We start from the raw sequence: 18,759 nt of genomic DNA on the forward strand, positions 1-18,759 counted from the left end.
CAGGGAGGATATCAAAATTGTGATCAGAGTGAGGGGTGGCCTGAATATATCCAGGATAAGCCCGACTGTGGTGGCTGATGCAAGCAACACCGCTGCTTGCATCGAAGATTCGAAGCGTGAAGTGGACACGATCTGTCCTAACTCTCAACAAAATATCGTCGTGGTCAGTACCCCCGAGGAGGAGAACGCAACCAAATATGTTAGAATCAAGAATATTCTGGTGGCGGGTCGTCTGCACGAGGTGGCGGCATACCGCACGACACCACAACTTGCAAAGGTGTAATACGAGACATTGCCCGTTGTGACGGGCCAGAGGAGTTGCAGCGCAAGATTGTTAATGCAAGAAACCCCCTGCCGCTGGCAGCCAAGAGGATCAACGACACCGGCACCGTCATAATTGCCTTTGACGGATACCGGGTACCCAACTACGTCAGGTATGACAATGCACTGGTCAGATGTACTTTATATCGTAAGCACATCGACATCTGCTACGTTTGCGGACGGCTTGGTCATCGTGCCGACGTATGTCCGACGCCCAGCGAAGCCGTATGCAGAGGATGTGGAGCCTCGAACCCTAACGAGCAGCATCAGTGCATGCCTAAATGCAAGTTGTGCGGCGAGAGCCATCTCACGGCAGGAAAGGAATGCAGACAACCGTTTAAAATCCCGTACGTCGTTCGACGTCGTCGAAGAGAATGAGCCAGAGCTGAAAGGAGCCGGATGAGAAGCCCTACTCCGGAATACCGTGGTGCCGAGCTCCAGTTGCCGGAGCTCGACCAGCATCGGTCCCAGCAAACAGCCCCCGAGGGAGGTCGCCGTCACTCCAAATCGCGGTCTAGGGGTCGCCACCGTTCCAGGAGTTTATCCCGGAGCCATTCCCGTGGTCACTCCAGAGGACGATCTGCTTCCATAGTTCGCTTCGAGCCCAGAAACCGGTCCAGGTCAGATTCAGAGCTCGGGAACATCATCATCAGCAGCAGGTGGTCCACAAGGAGGGCCGCCCCACTTGGGCAGATCGGGTCCGTGGAGGACCATCGGAGGTGATGTCGAGGTCGCCGCCAGAGCATGATGATAGTTTGGAAGAAATCACGAGATTAGAGCGCGAGAACGCGGCCATGAGAGAGAACATTATTAGGCTAATGGATGAGATAGCAGAGATTAATTAAGGGCGCTAGGAACTCGCAACCCACCGCTACCGTCAACGCGGAAATTCTGGAAGTCCCGATGGCCGAGGGTAGCGACGTGTTACGACCACCGAAGAAGCGGGCAATAGCTTGTGATCAGGAGAACGTGTAACGTAAAGCTAAACAGAGGTGCGCGAGATGTTGACCGCTCTCAGCGAAAGTATGAAACAGTTAGGTGATAGGATCACTGAGATGCAAAGCAAGATGACGACTTTACAAGCAAACACCAACCAGCGGTTGGCCAAAATGGAATCCTATCTCGAGTTTGTTGTGGGCCCGGTAACGCCACCGAACCCACCGATGCGTCTTTCTGACCCAAGAGCTAGCAACGTAGCCCCGATTCTAGCCCCACCTAGGGTCGGTGTCCAGCTCGAAAGAGATAGCTCCGCCCCTTGAGACATTCCGAATTTGGCAATGGAACTGTAGGGGCTTCTCTAGAAAGAAGGCTCCCCTACAGCAATCTCTACGCAGTTGTAAAAAGAGGCCCCAGGTTATCTTGTTACAGGAAACTCCGTCGCCTGGCATCTCGATGACTGGGTTCTGCTCGGTCGCCGTGCAGTCGGTGGGGAGGGGGGTATGTACTCTCGTTAGTAAGAAACTCACTCATGTGACACATGATCTCAAATTGTCTAGTAGTAATATTGAGTATGTTATGGTAGAGATCATACCTGGTCGGGTCAACCGAGGCAGCATACACGTTCTTAACATATATAGTAGTCCCAATGAAAAAAGGCAACGATTTAAGACTCTTCTCCACAAGGCCGTAGACCTGGCAGGCTCAAGCCCTCTTATTGTCGCAGGGGACTTTAATGCCCCGCTTCATGTCTGGGGTTATAAATATGATACCAATAAGGGTAAGCATCTCTGGCAGAATGCCATGGATCTGGACCTGACGCTGATCACTGACCCTAACTTTCCTACATGAATCGGGACATCCACGTGTAGAGACTACACTTGATCTCATCTTCGTCAAGAACGTGACTGAAGCCAAATGGAACGACTTGGCTGAGAACCTTGCTAGTGACCACTATATTTGTGAGACCCAGCTTCCTATCGTGGGTAAAAAACAGCGCGAGTGCTCGTGCACGGACTGGGATAAATTCCGCAAGCTTCGGGAGGACAGGCCTCCCTAAGATTCCCGACCTACCATAGAGCAATGGATGGTTCAGGTCCAAGAGGACGTTCGGCGTGCAACCTCTAAGGTCTGCACCGACCTTCCTGTTGAGAAAATGGATAGCAGGTTAGCCCATCATTGAGGAGCATTGTGTAACCCTCTCTAAACAGCAGTGGGACGAGGTTTGCAATTCGATAGACGGCCAAATGCGCAAGGGTAAAGCTTGGAGCTTGCTTAAGCATCTGCTTAACGAGACCAATACTAAGTCTAATCAGAGGCAAGACATTGGTACAACCATACATGAGGCCGCGCGAATGACCTCTGAGGAGGAATTATTCCGCACGCTTGCTAACAAATATCTTCCAGTCGGCTCAGCGCGGTCTTCTGTACATCTCGATTACCAGGGCCAGGCCAATTCCTACCTGGATGCAGAGTTTGGCGTTGAGGAGATTCGTAGCGTTCTACATGGACTCAATGGTAGATGCGCACCAGGACCTGATGGCATCTCCAACAAGGCGTTGCGAAATCTGGATGAAAAATCAATCGCATACCTCACAGAGGACACAAATGAAATTTGGAGGAACGGAACCGTGCCATTACCTTGGAAGACTGCTCTCGCAGTCATCATCATCATCATCATCATCATCATAATCATCATCATCATCATCATCAGCCTAGTTACGCCCACTGCAGGGCAAAGGCCTCTCCCATACTTCTCCAACTACCCCGGTCATGTACTAATTGTGGCCATGTTGTCCCTGCAAACGTCTTAATGTCATCCGCCCACCTAACTTTCTGCCGCCCCCTGCTACGCTTCCCTTCCCTTGGAATCCAGTCCGTAACTCTTAGTGACCATCGGTTATCTTCCCTCCTCATTACATGTCCGGCCCATGCCCATTTCTTTTTCTTGATTTCAACTAAGATGTCGTTTACCCGCGTTTATTGCCTCACCCAATCTGCTCTTTTCTTATCCCTTAACGTTACACCCATCATTCTTCTTTCCATAGCTCGTTGCGTCGTCCTCAGTTTCAGCAGAACCCTTTTCGTAAGCCTCCAGGTTTCTGCCCCATATGTGAGTACTGGTAACACACAGCTGTTGTACACTTTCCTTTTGAGGGATAGTGGCAACCTGCTGTTCATGATTTGAGAATGCCTGCCAAACGCACCCCAACCAATTCTTATTCTTCTGGTTATTTCAGTCTCATGATCCGGATCCGTGGTCACTACCTGCCCTAAGTAGATGTATTCCCTTACCACTTCCAGTGCTTCGCTACCTATCGTAAACTGCTGCTCTCTTCCGAGACTGTTAAACAATACTTTAGTTTTCTGCAGATTAATTTTCAGACCCACCCTTCTGCTTTGCCTCTCCAGGTCAGTGAGCATGCATTGCAATTGGTCTCCTGAGTTACTAAGCAAGGCAATATCATCAGCGAATCGCAAGTTGCTAAGGTATTCTCCATCAACTTTTATCCCCAATTCTTCCCACTCCAGGCCTCTGAATACCTCCTGTAAACATGCTGTGAATAGCATTGGAGATATCGTATCTCCCTGTCTGACGCCTTTCTTTATAGGGATTTTGTTGCTTTCTTTGTGGAGGACTACGGTGGCTGTGGAGCCGCTATAGATATCTTCCAGTATTTTTACATATGGCTCATCTACACCCTGATTCCGTAATGCCTCCATGACTGCTGAGGTTTCGACTGAATCAAACGCTTTCTCGTAATCAATGAAAGCTATATATAAGGGTTGGTTATATTCTGCACATTTCTCTATCACTTGATTGATAGGGTGAATATGGTCTATTGTTGAGTAGCCTTTACGGAATCCTGCCTGGTCCTTTGGTTGACAGAAGTCTAAGGTGTTCCTGATTCTATTTGCGATTACCTTAGTAAATACTTTGTAGGCAACGGACAGTAAGCTGATCGGTCTATAATTTTTCAAGTCTTTGGCGTCCCCTTTCTTATGGATTAGGATTATGTTAGCGTTCTTCCAAGATTCCGGTACGCTCGAGGTTATGAGGCATCGCGTATACAGGGTGGCCAGTTTCTCTAGAACAATCTGACCACCATCCTTCAACAAATCTGCTGTTACCTGATCCTCCCCAGCTGCCTTCCCCCTTTGCATAGCTCCTAAGGCTTTCTTTACTTCTTCTGGCGTTACCTGTGGGATTTCGAATTCCTCTAGGCTATTCTCTCTTCCACTATCGTCGTGGGTGCCACTGGTACTGTATAAATCTCTATAGAACTCCTCAGCCACTTGAACTATCTCATCCATATTAGTAACGATATTGCCGGCTTTGTCTCTTAACGCACACATCTGATTCTTGCCTATTCCTAGTTTCTTCTTCACTGTTTTTAGGCTTCCTCCGTTCCTGAGAGCCTGTTCAATTCTATCCATATTATAGTTCCTGATGTCCGCTGTCTTACGCTTGTTGATTAACTTAGAAAGTTCTGCCAGTTCTATTCTAGCTGTAGGATTAGAGGCTTTCATACATTGGCGTTTCTTGATCAGATCTTTCGTCTCCTGCGATAGCTTACTGGTTTCCTGTCTAACGGCGTTACCACCGACTTCTATTGCGCCCTCCTTAATGATGCCCATGAGATTGTCGTTCATTGCTTCAACGCTAAGGTCCTCTTCCTGAGTTAAAGCCGAATACCTGTTCTGTAGTTTGATCCGGAATTCCTCTAGTTTCCCTCTTACCGCTAACTCATTGATTGGCTTCTTGTGTATCAGTTTCTTTCGTTCCCTCCTCAAGTCTAGGCTAATTCGAGTTCTTACCATCCTGTGGTCACTGCAGCGTACCTTGCCGAGCACGTCTACATCTTGAATGATGCCAGGGTTCGCGCAGGGTATGAAGTCGATTTCATTTCTAGTCTCACCATTCGGGCTCCTCCACGTCCACTTTCGACTAACCCGCTTGCGGAAAAAGGTATTCATTATCCGCATATTATTCTGTTCTGCAAACTCTACTAATAATTCTCCTCTGCTATTCCTAGAGCCTATGCCATATTCCCCCACTGACTTGTCTCCAGCCTGCTTCTTGCCTACCCTGGCATTGATGTCGCCCATCAATAGTGTATTTTGTTTTGACTTTACCCATCGCCGATTCTACGTCTTCATAAAAGCTTTCGACTTCCTGGTCATCATGACTAGATGTAGGAGCGTAGACCTGTACAACCTTCATTTTGTACCTCTTATTAAGTTTCACAACAAGACATGCCACCCTCTCGTTAATGCTATAGAATTCCTGTATGTTACCAGCTATTTCCTTATTAATCAGGAATCCGACTCCTAGTTCTCGTCTCTCCGCTAAGCCCCGGTAAAACAGTACATGCCCGCTTTTTAGCACTGTATATGCTTCTTTTGTCCTCCTAACCTCACTGAGCCCTATTATATCCCATTTACTACCCTCTAATTCCTCCAATAACACTGCTAGACTCGCCTCACTGGATAGCGTTCTAACGTTAAACGTTGCCAGGTTCAGATTCCAATGGCGGCCTGTCCGGAGCCAGGTATTCTTAGCACCCTCTGCAGCGTCACAGATCTGACCGCCGCCGTGGTCAGTTGCTTCGCGGCTGCTGGGGACTGAGGGCCGGGGTTCGATTGTTGTATTCATATAGGAGGTTGTGGCCAAGTACTGCACCAGGGTGGCCAATCCTGCTCTGGTGAGAGAGTGCGTTACCGGTTCTGGTCACCGGGATCAGGCCGCACTCCAGGCCTGTTTGTGCAATTTTCTCAACACACGGTTTTTTTTTGTATTTTCCGGTGGAGAATTGCGCGGCACCGGGATTTGGATCACGGTCCTCTTGCACTGGAGACGGATACTCTACCGTCCCCGTAGGAGTTAAATTAAAAATTGGAGTGGAGGACTCCGAAAATTTCGACCACCTGGGGTTCTTTAACGTGCACCTAATTCTAAGTACACGGGTGTTTTCGCATTTCGCCCCCATCGAAATGCGGCCGCCGTGGTCGGGGTCCGATCCCGCGACCTCGTGCTCAGCAGTCTAACACCGTAACCACTGAGCAACCACGGCGGGTCCCGCAGGAGTTGTACGCCTCATTTAACCTACAGTGGTGCCCTATTTGATCAGTACTCATCCCCAAACCTGGCAAAACACCTAGTGTTGACAACTTGAGGCCCATTTCGCTTACATCCTGTGTGGGTAAGGCAGTGGAGCACGCGGTCCTGAATCGACTCTCCCGGCTCCTGGAAAATAATGACATTTACCCCCATAGTATGATAGGATTCAGACCAGGCCTATCCACACAGGATACCATGAAAATGATTAAGCATCAAATCATAGACAACGACTCTAGCGACACTCGGGCCGCTTGGGGACTTGATCTTGAGAAGGCCTTCGACAGCTTTCTACATTCGGATATCCTAGCCTCAATATCTCGACTCAATCTGCGTGAGAGATTTTATAACTACGTTAAATCGTTCCTCTCGGATAGGAAGGCTACCCTCCGGGTAGCCGATCTCGAATCACAACTGCTGGAACTTCACCAGAGGGGCACCCCACAGGGATCAGTCATTTCCCCCTGTTTGTTCAATATAGCCATGGTCGACCTAAGCAGAAAGCTTCTCGAGATTGAAGGCATCAAACATACTATGTATGCTGACGATATAACTATATGGTGCACAGGAGGCAATGACGGTCGGGTTGAGTACGCCTTGCAGGAGGCCATAGACACTATCGAAACCTATCTCGAACCCACCGGTCTCAGATGCTCCCCCTTGAAGTCGGAACTTTTGCTGTATAGTCCCAAGAAACGCGGTCCAAGGCCCAAGGGGTGGACATCGTTGGAAGACAGAGACATTAACGTATATACAAGAAGCGGTTGCCGTATTACCCAGCGTCAATTCAATCAAAATCTTGGGCATTATCGTTGAGTCAGGGGGTACAAATGGCAAGACTATACGCAAGCTAATTGCTAAAACTGAAACTGCTGTTCGTTTAGTTCAGAGGGCATCAAATCGGCATCACGGACTCAAGGAGGATAACCTCATTCGACTAATGCATGCCTTCGTTCTGTGCCACTTTAGATACGTGGCAGCCATGCATCGATGGAAACGGGCAGAGCGAGATAAATTGAATGCACAGCTTAGGAAGATTACTAAGCGGGTTCTCGGGTTACCCGTATACACTTGTACAGAGCGCTTAATGCATCTTGGCATTCATAATACTCTTGAAGAGATTGCAGAGGCCCAGGAGCGCGCACAGCTAACTCGCCTCACAACAACGAAGGCAGGGAGATCCATCTTGCAAGAACTCGGATATCACCCCGGTAGAGTAGCGGAGGAGTTCTCTGACGTTCCTCCGTCTATTCGTGAGAACATTACGGTAGCGCCAATACCTAGGAACATGCACCCCGATCATAATCGCAGTAGGAGGACCAGGGCGGCCAACCTCCTTAGGCAAATACACAGTGATCAGCGACAGGTCAGCTTTGTGGATGCCGCTTCTTGTAAAGGACGTCGGGCGTTCACCATCGTCGCTGTTGATGGTCGGCAAGGAATCACCAATACTGCCTCGGTTCGGACGAAGGACTCCGAAATAGCTGAACAAATGGCTATTGCACAAGCCCTGCTGGATAGCTCACGGGATGTCATCTATAGTGATTCAAGATCTGCAGTCAGAGCATTTGAAAAAGGCACCACTTCCAAACAGGCCCTCAGACTTATTGGGGGCAAGGCAATCACGCACCACTTCATTTATTGATTTCCCGCACACCAGGGTCAGATAAAGGGTGCTCCTCCCAACCTCAACGAGTCAGCTCACGGGGCTGCGCGTGAACTTGCCCACCGCGCTACCCTCGACCCATCGGAAGCCGACTTCCCAGAGAACAGGGACACGCCCTCCACCTACAACGAGATTACTAAATACTACTATTTCAGCCGTAGAACCTACTTTGTTCCTCATCCGCGCCTCAATAGAGCTCAAGCATTAACGCTTCGTCTACTGCAAACGAATACCTATCCCAATCCGTCGCTTTTACACAAAATATATCCGGATATTTACAGCAATGCTACCTGCCACGATTGTGGAGAAATAGCCACGTTAGACCACATGCTCTGGCGGTGTGCCCGGTCACGCTCTATCATCGCTAACCGCTCGGCCAGATGGGAGGCGCTTCTCCGCAGCCCTCTTCTGGCTGACCATCTCTGGGCTGTCCAGCTGGCCCACGATGCGGCCGAGACGCTCGGCCTCCCGGTTCCCACGCGGGAGTGGCCCGCTTCGTGAAGACTCACGACCTGCAGGACTTCATTAAAGTTTTACCATACCATACCATACCAGTTGTTGATGACATAATAAATTTGTACCCTTACAGTATGATTGGTTTCGACAAGTTGTGCTCACAAATGACGATGAGTGGAAACACGTTGGTGTACACAAACTGACGAAAATCTGAAAGTCGTGCTTTTAGCCCTCTGGCATTCCACTGGATGACGGACGCTGCCTTGACTTCTTTTCGGAAGGGTGGAGTATGGGTAGCCACCTTTATAGTTGAGGGATTCAAACACTGGGCTTAAGGCGTCCAGCACTTTAAGTGCGCTTCGGGCAGATGGTGTCCCCTTGTCCACTAAAATCGCTCGGATGGCCTTCATGAGGGAACGTAGCACCAAGATGACTTGACGATCTGTTTTAGGTGAATCATCCATGGCCGGTGAACGCTCCGTTGGGGCCGTGACCTTCTGAGGTTCCTTAGCAAGGGAGCGGCTCGGTAGCGTAGGCCATTCCTCGAAAGAAAGAGTATTATCTGCTTCCTTTGTGGAAGTGGTGGGCCCTTTCGCGGCGCGACTAAGTGGTACCATAGCGGATAGGGTACTATGACTTCGCGCATGCGCCTTTTTTGAAGACGTACCATGGTGCCGACGTCGACGCCGACGCCGGACTACTTCGGCTGCCTCCCTGTGGGCCGAATTGTCTCTGGCCATTTGCTTGAGAACCACGCGCTCCCTCTTGATGCGGGGACAGTCTTTCGACGAGGCCGCGTGAGGACCGCTACAGTTGGCGCACTTCAGAACCGTGGCACCGCAGGTCTCTTTTGCATAAGGTTCAGCGCAACGAGGACACAATAGCGAGTTGGGACACACGCCCTTGACGTTCCCTAGCTTGAATCACTGATGGCATTGAAACGACTTCTGGATGAATGGTCGAACCGGATGTCGGAAATGTCCGACTTTAACGTGGAATGGTATACAATTCCCCTCAAAATTACTTTACGCAGCGCGTATTCCCAAGGCGGCGCCCTTGCGTAATGATCGTGCCCGCGTTTGCAGGCTTGATGACGCTAGGTAAGTCAACATTGGGAATGCCAATGTCGACGTCGTAAATTACACCGTCTATGAATGTGTCGCCGATCGGGGTAAAGAGGCGCATTTTGATTCCGCCTAGCTCCTTGATTTCTTGAAGTTTTCCAAGCGCACTCGCGTTTTACACGTCTATGGCGAGTATATTCTTGCGTGGATTTATTCTGATGTCCTTAATTTGATCTGGTACCGCACATTCCAGAAAAATGGATAGGGCTTGCCTGTTCGTAGGTTGCTTGACGGTTCTTCCGGCATAAAAATGATGACGTGTGGCCAGCGTGCAGGCCTTGACTTCATAGTCGTTGTACTTGCAGGAGTTGACGGCACTGTGTTGGTGATCTTTTTCTTCGCCCTCTTACTCCGGACGTGTATGAAGCCGTCGTCGGATGAGTCGTCTTCAGACATAGAGTACAGCTCGGTGTCTTCGGTGTCACTGTGGGAGCCAACTCGCTTCCTTGCAGTTGACGGCCGTGATTACTTCTCGCCACGCGGGCCTCTGGCATGCTCCGCGTCCATGGTTGAAAGACGGGAGGCGAGGCACCTCGAAAGGCGAAGATTTCACCAAAAATTCACAGAGTGCAGAAACAAGTGTTCTGTCAAGAAGACACTTCGTCGTCTTCCCCGACGAGTCGAGTCATGCATAAAAGCAGAGGTGGTTGACCCGCACATACGATTTCAACAATCGCGGTCTGCAGTCGCCGCTGTAGTTGTGCTTGAGTGTTGTTTTATGGGCAGGCGGTTCGCCATATGAAGACATGGTTTCTTGAGTCGCAGTCGGGCCCCCCTCTTATTCTCCTACGTCACTACGACGCAACAGTATTTCGCTAGAATAGCAGCTTCGGTTTGTTGGTTTTCTATCCTGCTAGTAACAGCGCAAAATGTAGACAAGAGACGAGACAAGAAGACACCACCAAGCGCTGACTTTCAACAACGTTTATTCCGAAAGAACCACGGCTTCTTATAACCATTGCCCACACGTGTCGCAGTCACGTGATCGCAGATCATGTGAAACATGCACTTTTTTTTTTTTTGCACTCAAGATAGTGGTTGCACATGCAACAGCTCAAGTTGTTTTTTTGTCAGTAACAAGGACGGCGTGCTAACGCATTGGTCACGAAGTCTGGTAAGCTCGGCATAAAGGGATCTCGGTAATCTCAGTAATAAAGGGACCGTGGCCCTGCCATACGAGCACAACTTATCTCACCGCTTGAAAAAGATTGGGCGCAAAGCTGGAGTTAATGTAGTGCTTACTGCATCGAAAAAACTAAAAAGCCTCTGCCGACGCGTCAATGCTGAAGAGCCGATAAACCAGGAAGGGCGCACGATAAATCACCAGAATCGTTTTGTGGAGTGCACAAAATCCGTGGTGTATTCAATACCTCTGAAATGTGGAAAAAGGTATATAGGGCAAACTTCGAGATGCACAAATGAAAGACTAAAGGAACACAAACTTAGCGTCGAGCAGGCTAACAGGAATCTAGGCATCCATATCAGGGATTGCCCCTCAAAAGATTGCGCCGCAGGATTCAGACGCTGTAAAGTGCTGAAGAAACACAATGACGAGCTGGTCCGGGAGATAATTGAGGCAGCCTAGATTACCAGACTTCGTGACCAATGCGTTAGCACGCCGTCCTTGTTAGTGGCAAAAAAAGAACTTGAGCTGTTGCATCTGCAACCACTATCTTGAGTGCACAAAAAAAAAGTGCATGTTTCACATGATGTGCGATCACGTGACTGCGACACGTGTGGGCAATGGTTATAAGAAGCCGTGGTTCTTTCGGAATAAACGTTGTTTAAAGTCAGCGCTTGTGGTGTCTTCTTGTCTCGTCTCTTTTCTACATTTTGCGCTGTTACTAGCAGGCAACAGTATTGTTACCAAGCGCTGCCAGAGACGAAGCTGAGCGCAGTGCAGAAGACGAGGGCGCTCGCTCACGTCGCGCGGACTGTCTTCCATCTTGAATGCCAGTGAACGCGTTGTAAATATCACGTAAATATATTTTAAACCTATCTTCTCCCCGTGGCATTTTGGTGGAGGTGGACTGGATAGAATCGTTGGCGAGTGAGGCAAAGAGAGAAGGACTCCCTATCTTTGCCTCAGCTTTCTTGTTCCTAATGTGTTGAAATCAGATGACATTAGTTATGAGGGTGTGTAAACTCCTGCCTACCAAATACAAGGTCTTTATAGGCAAAGATAAATATATATTTATGCAACAACACTATTCACTCTCGCAGCGCACATCTATCGATAATTTCGTACAGCGTATATCAACTGAAGTACAAGTTGACCTGATCCACTATTTAAATCTGCCGATCTATTGGTAAACTACTTGCTTTTTATTACCTATATTTCAAATAGAAACGAATACACATTAGATGGAAATCAATCCTATTTCAGATGTTTTGCTTATGACCAGCATTCTGCTCCGACAATGCACGTATCATATAAAATGATTTCTCTTGGTTTTTTATTTTTGCTTTAGCATTCTATTGAAACTCTGCACTTAAAGTTCACTGAACATGCTTCCATACAAACCAATACTTGAAACATTTTTGCTGAGTATACATTAGAAATATTTTGCCACCGTGGTATAAAACCTACAAACAGGTATAATATGCCTCAGAACGTTTGGCCTGCTTTACGATAGGAGTCAAAAATCGACCCTCGTCATCCTGGAGTCTTAACAGGCGAGTAGGGCGACGACACGCGTGGTCGTCGTTGGCGGCGAGGACTGCCCGTGTTCGCAAGGCGTGCTCAGGTGCTTTTTACTATTGGGATAAAATGGCGTGGACATTGAGAGAACAAACAGGGACACTTCTGAATATCGCGGTGCCAGAAGCACATGAAATATCAATTTTTTGTGCAGAAAACAGACGCAGAAAAGACAACCGACACTCCCAGTTTTCTTGTTTCTCACCTCAACAGTATTAAAAGTATGCACAACAGAAATACCAGCAGGTTCGTGTGTGTTTTTGATCACTCACTAACGTATGCGCAGGGCACCATTTTATAGGTGTGAGATCTTTGTGAACTTGATAGCGAGGAACATCAAAAATAAACTGAACTGAAATGAACCCCGAGCAACATATTGCAACCAACACAGTTTCTTGTTAAAGTGAAGCAAACACCGACACCAACGAAATACTATACATATTGTATTCACGCAGAAAAGCACATGCCACAGCAGAGGGCCACGTAACGTCAGCTGCCTAAAACAACTGAAGGAACGGACGCAAGCGCGCGTTTTTATTGTGAAATCTCCAATCAGCAAACTAGAACTTTAATTTTTTTATGACATAAAATTGAAGGAGAGATTGCCGCCTTTGTGGCACCAGTAACTACTATTCACAGGCCAAGCAAAATTACAAGCACGAGAAACACTGAAAAATTCGGCAGAGACATTTAAGACTGCTTACGTGTGGGAATGCGAAAGCATTATGGTGACTTTTGCTAAATGTTTGTCTCTGCACGCTTCTTGTGCGCGCATGCTCTCACCTGCGTTTTAATTGCGCCGCGGTAAGGCCAAATAAAAACGCGCCAAGTGTCCCAACGCGCTCGCTTACCAGCGAGGAGTTTACAACTCGAAGATCTGCTCAGCGGCATTAAATAGGATATTAGTGCCTTTTATTTCATACGCACATTTTACACATTCGTGATGAAGCGCCCATAGCATTGCGCCCGTGGGTGCGTAGCCTACTCATTGGCTGCATCCTAACGGTCCCAATAACGCACCCACTAGGCCCACATTTATGGTATCTTCGACTGGTCACCTAAATACTACGAAGCAGAGACGGGCAGATCCGGCGTTCTGCGAACTCGGAGGTCAAGCGCGCAAGCGGAACGTGTGACTCGCTCTCGGAGGAGAAAATGGCAGATGCGAAACCACGTGACTACTGCCAACGTCCGATGTTTCGCCAATTCAAAGCGTCCGGCGCTGTCGGGAAAACCGTCGGTCGAGCCGTGAGACGAGTGTTCGTCGAGACGCCAGCATGCAGTAGCCTAGGTTGCCTAGGTTACGGTGGACCATCGGCAACATCAGCGACGCTGTGCTGTGATGGCGTTGTGGGAAACGCTTCAGTCTCGACGATTGCTCCGACGGCAGCGCTCGGAGCGCCTCAGAGCGCTCGGCAATGGAGCAGAGCGAGAAGAACCGGCCGAACGCAGGGCGCGCGCACTATTTCAACCAGTCGAAGACAACGCCTCTCGTGAGAGCGCTCTAGAGCGTTGAGCAAGGACCAGCCGAAGATAGCATTAGTCAAGCATGGAGACTCCGTGTCGTCGGGGAAGCGTGCTCGTCTAGCAACCCAGACCAAAATTTTCCTTTCTTTTCGACGGCCCTTACTTACTTTGCTTACAGAAATCTCCTTCAGAAGTTTGACGTCAATTCGAGTATTTTTTATGTGGTTTTACTAATTGCCGTCGGCCATTTTGGGTGCCATCATTCTGCCGGGCCGTCGACTACAACGCCGGATTTTCGAGTAATTGGTCATACAATGCTTTCGCATTAAAACAATGGCGACATTCAAACACTACGACACTTTGCGGAGTTCGGCACGGGAGTATAGGGGTTCGCGGCAATAATTCGCTCACCTGTTCGAATGACCTCAACACCAGAACTTTGCTTCTTCTATTGCCGAGCCCCGTGCTACAGCTGTACCTTTTGTACGGCCGGCACTTTGTACACCTTTCTTTCCGCTCTAGATGAGCGCCAGCAGGAGTAAATAGCTGTTTCAGGAGCAAATATGTGAACCTAGTTTCAGTATAGTTCGAGCGCAGTTGAGTCCCGAAATAGATCAAGCCATTTCCACTTCTAAACCTATTTTAAACTCGTTCACCTTGACGAATTATCGTTTAATGTCACAGAATGTCACGTTTTCTAAACGCCATTCACATCAACACCTAAAATATGTCTTACATGAAATAACTACACTAGCCAATGAGGTATGCGTGTCTGTCCAATAAAATGTGACGCATCAGACATCGCCGAAGCAGATGCTCCTGCTAATGTAGGACATAAATGTCAACGTAAATCTGGCGTAGGAGAAGCTGCGGTGTACCACTGTGTTTATTTTATGAAATGGTTAGAATTGCGCCACAATGGCAGAAAGTGGATGCGCTGCGCGCTCATTCATTTGCGTCCCATCCCGTTTTTCATTAGCAGCAAGAAAATCTTTTTATTGTGAATTATGTCTTACCATTGCTCCAAGCTTGAGTTTCGCGGCTCGGAATCCTTGCTTCTACGACTGCGATACAGTGTTCCGTCCCACACGGACCCACACAAACACAAATATTTGAGCCAGTTTAAACAAGCTAACACTGCGACACAGCTGAATGTCCTCATGAGCAACCCACCTGTTTCAAAGATGCTCAGCGTTCTGCTGAGGCTGAAGCTCTTAGCAAGTTAGAGTCCATGATGTGTCGGCGGGACCGCGACGAGCGCGAAGTGCCTGTGCAAAGAGAGAAAATAATCATTGTTTAGGCGAAAGTATAACAACATGCGCACTCGAATAGGGTGCCTATTCCACAAGGATAAATTGCTCATAACCTGTATACAAAGAATGCATGTAATCAAAAACACCTCAAACGAGAGTGAGTAACACCTTCGGAAGAGCTGAAAGGCAAGCCCTCGTTATATAAAAGGTAGGTTGCGCCACAAGCTTTTATTTATTTATTTATTGATTTTATTGATTATTTATCAATTTCTGAGTGGTCACTTCAAGGCTAACACTGTAGTTTTTGTTAGGGCAAAGTAAAAAATAGGAAAGTGAGCCGAAAGCATCACTCAGTGTACAAGGAATATTTCTGTAATAACACTAAGGTTCAGCTTTTCTCTCAAGTAATCAGGGAATGAAACGCGCTTGACCTATTTCATGTAGAGCAGCCAACATTAGAAAGGTTGCAAGAGGAAAGAGAAATGTATACTGGGTGTGCTTCCGCCAAACTGACATACCCCTTGTGTGCAGTTAATTTTAGAGCGTTTACGTTTCTTTCTTTACACGTCGAGTACATTGCGTGAAGCCGTATATTGTCTCTACTACACACCCCATCATGTAATAATGCCACCCTAGGGATTGACTCTACAAATAAATAAATAAACAAATAAATAAATAAATAAATAAATAAATAAATAAAAAGAGAGAGGCGAGCAAAACAAAGAAAATTATGTCTGCAGAGGCCAGAATCAAATATCAGTCAATCAAAAAATAATGGGACAGCGCCAGTTGGATTCAATAATGGACGGTGCGCCAATATTATAGTCCTTGGCGCTGAGAACTTAGATAAGTTCCGTGGTCATGTATCTTTTTTACGTCCTCCTGAGAAATTTTTGTTTTAAATTTCCTGACCCTGCGAGGGGTTGAAGTCTTGCATTGCTTTTGGCGAGAAAACTCGTTTTTGCCATCTGCAGCCATGCTCCGATTGCACCCTCATATCATCATCTTCAGCAATCTATTGTGACGTAGTAGTGACGGTAAAGAAGACAGCAAAACTTTAACGAAACTAGTGTTTTATTACGTGAATTTGTGCCCTCAAAAGCAGGCTACACTCAAATAACAATAATAGCGGGGAACACACTCGGCGATCGTCGAAAATCTGATCAGCGGGTCAAGCGCCTCGTCTCATAATCAGTTGTTGAATGTTTCAGAGTAATCAATGGGACCCGCGTGTCTTCCACAAAGATCTGCACTATTCGCGTCGCGCATACATACAATCAGATTACACAAGGTTCGATGACAGACAGCGGATGGAACCATCGATAACATTCTAGGAACTTCCGATACATGCAGGCGCGTCCTGCGCTGTGCGATAACACTTGTTAGGCCGTGACAAGCGGTCACCCGGAAAAGATAAACAAGTACACGTGTCACTATTTTATGTCCACTGCAGGAAGAAGGCCTCTCCCTGCGATCTCCAATCTCCCCTGTCGTACGCCAGCTGATTCCAACTTGCGCCAGAGAATTTCGTAATTTCATCAGCCTTCCTTGTCTTCTGCCGCCCTCGACTGCGTTTATTTTCTCTTCGCACCCATTCTGTAACTCTAATGGTCCACCGGTTATCCATCCTACGCACAACATGGCCTGCCCATTTCCATTTTATAGTCTTAATATCAATTATAATATCAATTAGCCCCGTTTTCTCGCTGATCCACACCGCTCTCGTTCTGTATCTTAACGTTACGCCTAACATCCTTCGTTCTATCGCTTTTTGTGCGGTCTTTAACTTGTTCTCCAGATTCTTTGTTAACTTCCAAATTTCTTCGCCGTATGTTAGCACAGGTAGAACCCCTTGATTTTACACATTTTTTTTTTCACTATTAGTGGTAAACGTCCAGTCATGATCTGGGAATGTCTGCAGTACGCACTCCAACCTATTTTTATTCATCTCTAAATTTCCTTCTCATGATAAATGTCCGCTGTGGGTAATTGATCTAGCTAAAGTACTCCTTCAGAGATTCTAGAGGCTGACTGCGGATCTTCGACGCTTGTTCCCTTTCCAGCCTATTGAGGATTGTCTTTGTATTCTGCATATTAACCTTTAACCCAACTCTTAGTCTTTCTGTGTTAAGGTGTTCAATCAGCTGTTGCAATTCATCGCCAGTATTGCTGAACAGGACAATGTAATCTGCAAACCGAAGGTTGCTGAGATATTCGCTGTTGATTTTTACTGCTACGCCTTCCCAGTTTAATAGCTTGAATAGTTCTTCCAAGCACTTCTTCCCTTTCATCATAGGTATCTTTCTGCTTTTTTTGTGAAGAATCAGGGTAGCTTTGGAATCTTTGTAGATATTTTCCATGGTATTCGCGTACGCCTCCTGTACTCCTTGAGAACTTAATGCCTCTATGACTGCTGGTATCTCTACTTAATCAAATACATTCTCATAATTTATGAAATTCATATAGAGGAGTTGATTGTACTGTCCAGATTCCTCAGTTGCCTCATATATAACACATATTCGATCCATTGTAGAGTATTTCTTCCTGAAGTCAGCCTCTTCTCTTAGTTGGCTGAATTCAAGTGTTGCCCTTATCCTATTAGAAATTATCTTGGTGAATATTTTAAGCAATACTGAATGTAAACTTAGAGCTCTATAACTTTTCAACTTCTTAACGTCTCCCCTTTTGTTGATTAGAATAACGTTGGCATTCTTCCAGTTGCCTGGAACCGTTGAAGTCAAGATACATTTCGTCTGAAAGGCCGCAAGATTTTGAAGCATGATATCCCCTCTATCTTTGATTAAATAGACTGTTATTTCATTTTCTCCTGCCAGTTTTCTCAGGTTCATGTCTTGCAAGGCCCTTCTGATCTCATCGCTAGTTATAGGAGCCTCTGGATCCTGTTCATCACTACTTCAAGTGGAAGTAGCGTGGCTGCTCTATATACTGTACAGTTAGGTATAAAATTATTCCGCTGCTAATACTATATCTTCGAATCGCTGACGATATTAGCTTGCTTATATCTGAGTGCAGACATCTTTGAGTGGAGACGCGCTATGCCGTTTTCTTCTCACTGATTTCATGCAGCATCCGATATTTGCTGCTTCCTCAGTCTGTCTCACATTTTAATTTCAGATATCCCTTACTTTCCCCTTGCTGATAAGTTTTGACATTTCCGTAAATGCTCTCTTCTTTGAGTTGGACATTGTCATTCTTTGTCGGTTCTTTAATTGGCCCTCTGTTACTACGGAGAGCTTACCTACTGGTTGCCTTGGTGCCTTACCTTACACCTAAATTGCTGCTTGTGAAGCCAGCCTAGTTGCGGTTTCATTGAATACCTCTGTCATCTTTATTTCTCTGTTCTTAGGCTTGAAGCTAAACATTTCTACTGCGAGCAGCTGCTTGAATTGGTCTGCTTTCACTCTTGCTTCGTCTAGGTTGGCCTGTTTCTTCTTGACCAATTTTACTCTTTCTCTCTTCATACTGAGGGGAATACTAGACCTCACTAATCTACGGTCACTGCCATTTACCCTACCTAACACTTCTAAATCCTGCACTATGCTGGGATGGGCACAAAGTACGACATCTATTTCATTTCTTGTTTCTCCATTAGGGATTTTCCAGGTCCACTGCCTGTAGCTACACTTCCTTGAAGGTATTCATTATTCGGAGCTTATTCCTTTCCGCGAATTACACTAACGTCTCTCTTGCAGCAT

General features: G+C 47.1%; 1 protein-coding gene across 2 annotated transcripts in view; it reads right to left on the reverse strand.

Moving 5' to 3' along the window:
- The window catches only part of LOC126538488 (FMRFamide receptor-like), a 1,022,731-nt gene that overhangs the window by 529,039 nt on the left and 474,933 nt on the right, over positions 1-18,759 (reverse strand). For both annotated transcript variants that reach the window (XM_050185329.3, XM_072288015.1), the window contains one exon: positions 14,964-15,058. The gene's annotated coding sequence lies outside the window, so the exon portion shown is untranslated. The remainder of the gene's footprint in view (positions 1-14,963; positions 15,059-18,759) is intronic.

The sequence above is a fragment of the Dermacentor andersoni genome, chromosome 4 (assembly GCF_023375885.2).
Source record: "Dermacentor andersoni chromosome 4, qqDerAnde1_hic_scaffold, whole genome shotgun sequence".
NCBI lineage: Eukaryota > Metazoa > Arthropoda > Arachnida > Ixodida > Ixodidae > Dermacentor > Dermacentor andersoni.